The sequence below is a fragment of the Azolla caroliniana genome, unplaced genomic scaffold, assembly GCF_043228905.1.
Source record: "Azolla caroliniana isolate FFs.n. ecotype wild unplaced genomic scaffold, voAzoCaro1.0.p SCAF_8, whole genome shotgun sequence".
NCBI lineage: Eukaryota > Viridiplantae > Streptophyta > Polypodiopsida > Salviniales > Salviniaceae > Azolla > Azolla caroliniana.
In genome coordinates, this window is record NW_028230443.1 from 16,546,749 (window position 1) to 16,555,022 (window position 8,274).

The following is an 8,274-nucleotide window of genomic DNA, read 5'->3' on the forward strand; positions in this document are numbered from 1 at the left end:
GTATTATCTATTATAACAGGTATAAGGTAAAACTAGAATTTTCCTAGAGCTACGCACGAGAGGTGATGATGTAGGTTCCTTACGTGTAGTTCTTATAGTTCTTGATGAAGTCGAGAGTTCAAGCCTCTCTCACCCCATCCTCGTCATCATTATCTCTGCAATCATTAGTTCCTATCACATTGTCGTGCCTTTCGGCGCCAGATCGTTGCGTGAGTCGGGTAGGAACCACTGGGGTTTTGGACTAGGAGGAGGAAGAATTTGAGACGAGTCTAATTATGAATAGATTATGTAAACGAGAGATAGAAATTTGCGAATCCCACAAGTATAGTTGTTTTAGTTTATCTTAATCGTAGCAATAAATTGAAATAGTTTAGAATAGATTATGAAAAGAGATCAAAACTGGTGAATCCCACAAGTATTATATTAATCAATATTTATGTAAGAATATGAATGTAGATTGAAAGATAAGGATATAGAAACCTCGTGAATCCCATGAGTATAGTTTATTTCGTGAATCCCACAAGTATAATGAATTTTATTAATCAATATATAGATAAGAATATGAGTTTTGATTGAAAGAGAAGAATATAGAAACCTCGTGAATCCCACGAGTATAATTTATTAATCAGTACTTAGAAACATATCCAATTTCCAAGGATTTTTACATGCCCTATTATATCGTGTTGCCCATCCTTATATAATGATGAGAGAGTCTTAGCAATCTATGCTTTTTCTATCAATAGACTATATGCTTTATCTAAAATGTTTTTTCTAAAGTAATCATGCTTTTTCTAACTTGATGCGTTTTTATCGACTATAGTGTTCATGCACACTAGATATGCATGTGTAGCTTTTTCTTTTATCATGCGTTTTCTTCTAACTAAAGTTTATCCTAGAGTGAACATACCTTTGTATGTGAGACGTCTCTTTTTAACACTAATGATATGTTAGTGTAATGGTAAAGCTTCACATTATGTACATGGAGGTACAAGGTTCGAATCTTGCCCTAACGTATTTTAACATTTTCTTCTATTTCTTCATATTTATTGAATCGGTTATTTTATACGTTTTTCATGTAGTGTACGAAATACACTACGACAACGTCGATTGCAACAATTTTGTGTTCTCCCCTTATTTTCTAGATTGTCCTGGGAACATGCTACATGGCATTTCATCAACCCTAAGTGTCTATCTATATTCAGTAATACACTACTTTTTGCAAATCACTCCCAATAGAAACTTGCATGACACTGTGAATATTCTCCCTAAAGTGTCAACCTATATTCACTAATACAACACTTTCTGCAAATCACTGCCTATTTAAACTCGCATGACTCTGTGAATATTCTCCCTCGGTCTAGGTCTAATATGTGGATGGACTCTTACTATCTAATCCATAGATATCATTGCTTTTTAGGCATCCTAGGTTTGAAATTTTGAGCTTCTCTCAAGTGTCTTTCATCACAATCTCAGATAAGATAGTTGTTTCGCCATGTAGAGCTACATATTAGGGGTGATGGCGTAGTTGGCTAACGCTGTCGTAGTGTATTTCGTACACTACGTGAAAAAGTAAAAATAATATAAATGATTAAATTACATATAAATAAATAAAATAAGAATATCAAAATATTTATCACATGCATAGGGCAGGATTCGAACCTTGTACCTCCACGTAGCCAAACCCCAACTTTACCATTACACTACCTTATCTTTAGTGTTCTATAAATAGATTTAATAACTATAAGTGCTTTATTTGCGCCTACCTTTATTAAAAGGTAAATCATGTATTTTTAGAGTGCGTGAATATTTTATAGAAAAACGCAAGCGACTAAAAAGTGACTCATGCACATCTAGCGTGCATGAGCACTATATTTAGCAAATAAAAGCAAGGATTAGAAAAGCATCACATGCACATTTAGTGTGCATGAACATATTAGAAAAAAAGCATGTAGCTATGCTTAGTCTCTCCCATCACTACATAAGGATGGGGAGCACAATGTAATAGGTGTGTGAAAAATATTTGGGAAATTGGATATATTTCCTAAAACACCAATTAATAAACTATACTCGTGGGATTCACGAGAATTCTATATCATTCTCTTTCAACCGAAGTTTATATTCTTATATTCATATTGATTAATCTAATACAATACACTCGTGGGATTCACGAGTTTGCTATAACTCTTTCTTACAACATATTTATATTCTTATTAGCCTTAAAACTCTCCTCTTCCTAGTCCAAAACCTCAGTGGTTCCCACCCGACTCACGCAAACGATCCGGAGCCGAAAGGCACGACAACGCGTAGGTCTCATAGCTCTTGTCTTGAGATATCATGAGGTCGAGAGTTCAAGGCTATCATGATCTCTACAATCATTAATTCCTATCATGTCGATGTTCTTCTCTAATTTTCTGCAATGTCATGGGAACCCAACATATTCTATATGGCATTTTATTGACCTTATGAGTCTATCTATATTCACTAGCACAGAGTCTTTTGCAAACCATTCCGAATTTAAGCCCGCATAACTATGTGAATATTCTCGGTCGCAATATGACTATCATGAGGGTGGTCTGTTACTTAAGTAATGTATACCTATCATTGGTGTAAAGGCATTGTAAATTTTAAATTTCAAGATGGTAACATCGTGTCATTTAGAACAGGTAATATGTCGCATTCTTTTATTGATGAATACATGAAATGTCAAGAATTACAATTTTTTAACAAACTTTCAAGAACACACATGACTTTTAAAAATATCAATAAAAAAGACAGTTAATATTATCAAGATTTTAAATTTAACCTATATTTTCTCAATTTATACACATATTTAGCCAGACATTCGCTTGGATTACGAGAATGCTTTATACTATCATTGTGATATGCTTCATTTTACATAATGTTGAATTTGAATGCAATTGAACAATTTTAGAAACACAAATTTAATGTTATATTTCTCTCTAACTCCTATAAAGTTTGTTATATTAAATGAGCAAATTGCATTTTTGGGTATAATTAGACACATATTCACAAGTGAATATCACATTATATACCTCACATGCCCAAAAGCTTCTACGAACATTATATCCCAGCAGTCATATATGAACAACCTAAATGTAAGATCAAGTGAGCAACAAGATTATTCTGTACACTCAGAAATCCCAGAATAAAGCTACATTCAATTATATTAAGAAAGAAACAATTATAACCAACATTTGTTATACAATCGATAAGTTCATCATCATCTATTCAATGAAAATTATACTTAACAACCTCATACTTTGTGAGTCAACCAATACAAATATATGATAGAAACTTAAAGCTTGCAAACCAATCAGATAGTGTAAAGAAATGGTACTGAAACAAAATAATCTTATATTCCAAAACAAGTTTAGTGTTACGATTTTATAGTTACAAATACAAACTAATATACAATCACTCTATTGGGAGGTCTGGAACAGGTTGCAATCCAAGATAAGTTGATAGTGGTGCAACATCAACATGTTCTGTCTCCTCAGTTGAATCTTGTATATGATCAAAACCCGGTGCATCTTCAAGGTTGACACGGTCGCCTCCTTCCTCGTCTATAGGTGCCATCGGCTCTTTGGAGGCCATCTGAAACATCTCTGTTTCGTTGATATGCTTTACCCCAACCTCTTGGTTCTGGTTGAGACAATCCCAAATGCCTTGGATCCTCTTCTTAATAAAATTCACTTGGTCGGGGTCCTTTTCTAATGCGACGCAGTTCCTGAACAGTTTAAGAGCACATGCAGTCGTTGTTCCTAAATAAACAATCATACATACAAAAGTGAAAACAGGACAAGAAATAATATTTCATTTTTAAAAAAATTGATGAAACTTATGAGATTACTTGTTCCAAAAAATGAGTCCAAAACCCAATCATCAGGGTTCGAGAACAACTCGACCTATCGATTAATCAATCTTTGGGGCTTTTGAGAAGGGTTTACTAAACTCTTATCGCCAAACACGTGGCACAACTTCATCGTTGTAGCTGGGCACATGATATAGTTGACAACGTTCCGCTCATTAACATGTGCCCGAGCATTCTTCTTAGAAATTGCGTCGTAGTAGCCTAACACATGTGCTCCACAATGATCACCATTCGATCACCCGAGGTACGAGTTATGTTGGTTTTAACCGTATTGTATAATTGAATCGAAACAAGTTAATAAATATGTAGTAAGCAACATAGAATCCATACATTAAATATATAGTAACATAATGTTTACCAATGCATATGTTCGGTGGCATGGCATCTCGACTTCAATGCAGTCGTGAGCAATAACACCTGACCCATACTGTGAAATATAACAATACACCATAATGGTACCAGGGTTAGCTCCGCAAAGTCCTTAACCATCTTCTCTATTTGTGAATATTTTTATGACACATCGTCGTATGTCGAGCCTGATATTCTGAAGCCATATGGTATATCTGCCACGAGCAATATATAATGTCTCTTGGGTAATATGTCAAGCATATTACCCACATCACCATTATATACACTATAATACAATTGTCGGAAAGGAGGACGGATTTGCAAAAAGCTTTTTACGGTATTTGAGTCCTCAGGCACCTCGAGCTCCTTTCCTTTTGTCATCCATTTCTCGTATTTAGCTCGTTCCAAATGGGTGATGAAGGCGCTAGGTATGCCTTCATTGCTGTCACTATTCTTCTTTGAACGAGGTCGTTTCTGTAATTATAAATTTTGTATGAAGAAACCCATTATCCAAAAATCGATTAATATTTGTAGAACATACATACCCATTATCTAAACACGATAAAGAATTCTTCAAGAGCCTTGTAAGATGATGTTTTTGGGCAAGATTGCTCCACTTCTTCCCATGTAGGAAGGGACAATTTTTTCATCATTAGCTCTAGAATCTTCATATACACCTTCTGGCTAAAAACAAAAGAAATTAAAATTAGAATAAAAACAAATCAACAAAGCAATCAAATCAAAATGATACATGCACATAGATGACTCACTTTTGAAACTCTGTGACCATTTCGTCAAGGCTAAACTCCTTGGCGGCTACTCTTGATAATCCAGATATCAATAATCTGTCATCCTTAATTCCTTGCAGTGACCGCCAAGGAAGTAGCTTCATATCTTCGGCTAACTCTTCAATTAATAAGTCACTTTTACGTGACTTAGATTTCATCTCCACCTGTGGGTCGAGCTTAGCCTTCTTTGACTTTTGACCCTTTATTTCTTTATGCTCCCACATACTAAAAATGTGATCTTGGAGGTCCCACACCTCCCTTGTGGGTCGAGCTTAGCCTTCTTTGATTTTTGACCCTTTCTTTCTTTATCCTCCCATATACTAAAAATGCGATCTTGGAGGTCCCACACCTCCCCTGTTCTAAAGGCATGTTGAAACCATGAGTCATATTTTCTCAAGCCTTTAGTCTTGGTGCTTTTGTCAACTGCTATGCTCACTTCAAGTAGACATTGTTGTCGCAATCCAGGATGTAGCCGAGGACCTATTATTTGCAGCGTATCAAGGTACTCGTGATGGAAGAACCTGATGCGCTCGATACATGACATATTTTGTCTATAGTCATTATCGTTGTTATGATCCCAAGCTAACAACTTGGTTTCTTCATGTGTAAGGCCTGCATACACTTTACATTCTGCATACTTGAAGAAAGGGGTAAGAGGATACTCCTTGTCAGTTGATGTCGGGCTTCAGTAGAGTGGGATCCTCCAATCACGTAGTATGTGTAGTCATCTGCCGAACTATACTTGAAGTCAGCAACAATAGGGCATTGATCTGGGTCGACCATTACTAAGAATGGCACTACAATCTCATGTGGATTAATCTTCATTTTGCTTTTTAAGTTCAACACATGCACTGAATGTGGCTCTCTAATTTCTAGAGCCCGTCTTCCTGTCTCCGGATCGATGGGTGGCCGTTGAATAGAGCATTTTGGTAAGTGAAATAATTATCCTTTATGTACAATCTTTGTCTTTACAATATTTTCTTTGATCCAGTTTTGCAATATTTTCTTTGAGTATCCCCAATGAAATGTGGCCCCCTAGAGGAATAACTTCAAGCTCGACTTCTTGCTCCTCATTTTCTACGAACTCGAGGACCTCCGACTCGTCCTCTTCTGGTTGTTGCCTTTTCTTGTACTTCTTATGTTCCGGTTTGAACTTCTTGGCAGACTTTGGTCGGGTTGTTGTTGGCATGACCATCAACTCTCCCTTAATGTACGGGGGCAAGCAACAATCAAGTTGTTTTTTGTCTGAACATCCTTTTTTAGGTCTTTAGGGTGGCAGGAGGCAGTAATGAAATTATGTTCATCGATGTTGACTCTGTGAACCCCCACGGAGCTATCAACATCGAAGAAGAGGTTCAATGAGTCGTTGTCTTCATATTCGATGTTTCGTATGTAGCTGTATGTGAATGTCTTTCCCACTTGCAACTTGCCTTCACCTTCAGACTTTGCAGGAATAAGAAGGAGGTCCCTTTCGTCCTCGGTGTAGATCAATGTCCACTCCACATGGTAGTAGCTCTTCAGGCGAGGTTCCCCACTCTTTTCGCCTAAAGTCTTCGGCGTGTTACCGGCAAAGACTTTGAGGTGTCGTCACCTCCTGACTCGATAAATGTTTTGTGAGGATCAAGTTTCATCATGATGTCAAAAGGTTTTTTTGTTGGTGATGGAATTTTTATTTGAAAGATGGCACCTTCTGTCATGGCTCATTGAAAAAACTACAAATTTCGACAGAAGGATATAACAATAATGTTATTAATAAACAATATAGACCTCTTAACTAAGGTAAAATTTAACAAAAACGATACATTTTTGTATAGAATGTTACATAAAAAACTTCAAGAAATATACCAAAAAGTAGCAAAAAATTTGACTAAATTTGACCTATTGATGATGAAAAGCCCATTTTTCAATGGGAACTCGATGCAATGCATCGAGTTCTCGTTAAAAAGGTGCATTGAGTTCCCTGCACTACATCGCATTCTCGTTGAAAGGGACACACCTTGATTATGGAAGCAATAGTTGAATAAAACAAAAAAGAATCTTTAAGGAATCTAAAATGTTGGGTTGGAAAACATACCTGGCAATTTTCTTTCCCTTGTTCATGTTGATGTCGGAGATGTTGACTTGACTGGGGAAGTGAAAACTCGACGATTTTGGTTGCTAAGTGCCCTTCTGCTCCTGTGCTCTTCTTCTGCTTGAACGTGATAATGAGAAATAGAAGATGAGTTCCCTTTATATAATTTTTATTTTGTATTTTTAAAAATATTTTTAGAAAAAAATAAAAAATATGTTTTTGGACATGGTGCTTATTATAGAACCAAGCTTGTGCCTATTTTGGACATTGTTGTTGTTACTTAGCCTTGAGCAAAATGTCCTCAAAGTCAAGTGAAAATTCTTTGTTTTCTATTGAGCCTGTTATATTATCTGATAACTCCTTATTCTCAATAGAGGAATATAGTCATGTTAATAATAAAAGGTGCCATGTTAAGACCAACGACGATCAAGAGTGAAGTTCGACGTCAATTTTTCGATCGAGCCATTAAACTTAGGTAAAATAAGTTATATTAAAGTAGATACAACTCATGTCGAGTCTAGTTTATCGAATGCTAACGAAGATTGTGTCAATAAGCCTCTAATTTTCAAAGAGTTCCTCGACAAGTGAGTGTTAAAAGATATAATTTTTTGTGTTCGGATCGACAAATTTCAATTGACATATGCAAGGTATGTTGTGGGAGCCTTTGTCTATCAAAATTTGGAAAGGCAAACTTGCGGGGGTTGCGACAAAAGTATTTGTCTCTCAATGGGGATGAACAAGATACATTCTTGATTGCCAATATGCAACTTGTTAAGGACCATCTGGTAGTGTCGTGTTCTCAGCAGGTGTAATATTACCTTTCACTTACTACGAAGAGTTGTCGAGTTGCTTTTAAAATTGCTTATAGCATCAGGAACATGAGGCTACAGAGAATTCAACATCGATTACTGAAAGGGTGGTGGGTGCCTTTCAACAATACAAAATTTTCATGTAAGGGCTTGATTGAGCAACATGTTGTTAGATGGTTGAAGATTTATTTCTCAAAGCAATGTGATGTTATGCCCACCACTGAAAGGTTACATTTGTCAGATAACTTAACTCGTCGTGAGGTATACCAAGGCTATAAGGATGACATGTTATTGGAAAGTGTACATTATATACAATATCAGCATTTTAATCGTTTATGGCGATTGAAGTTTAACAATGTGCTCATA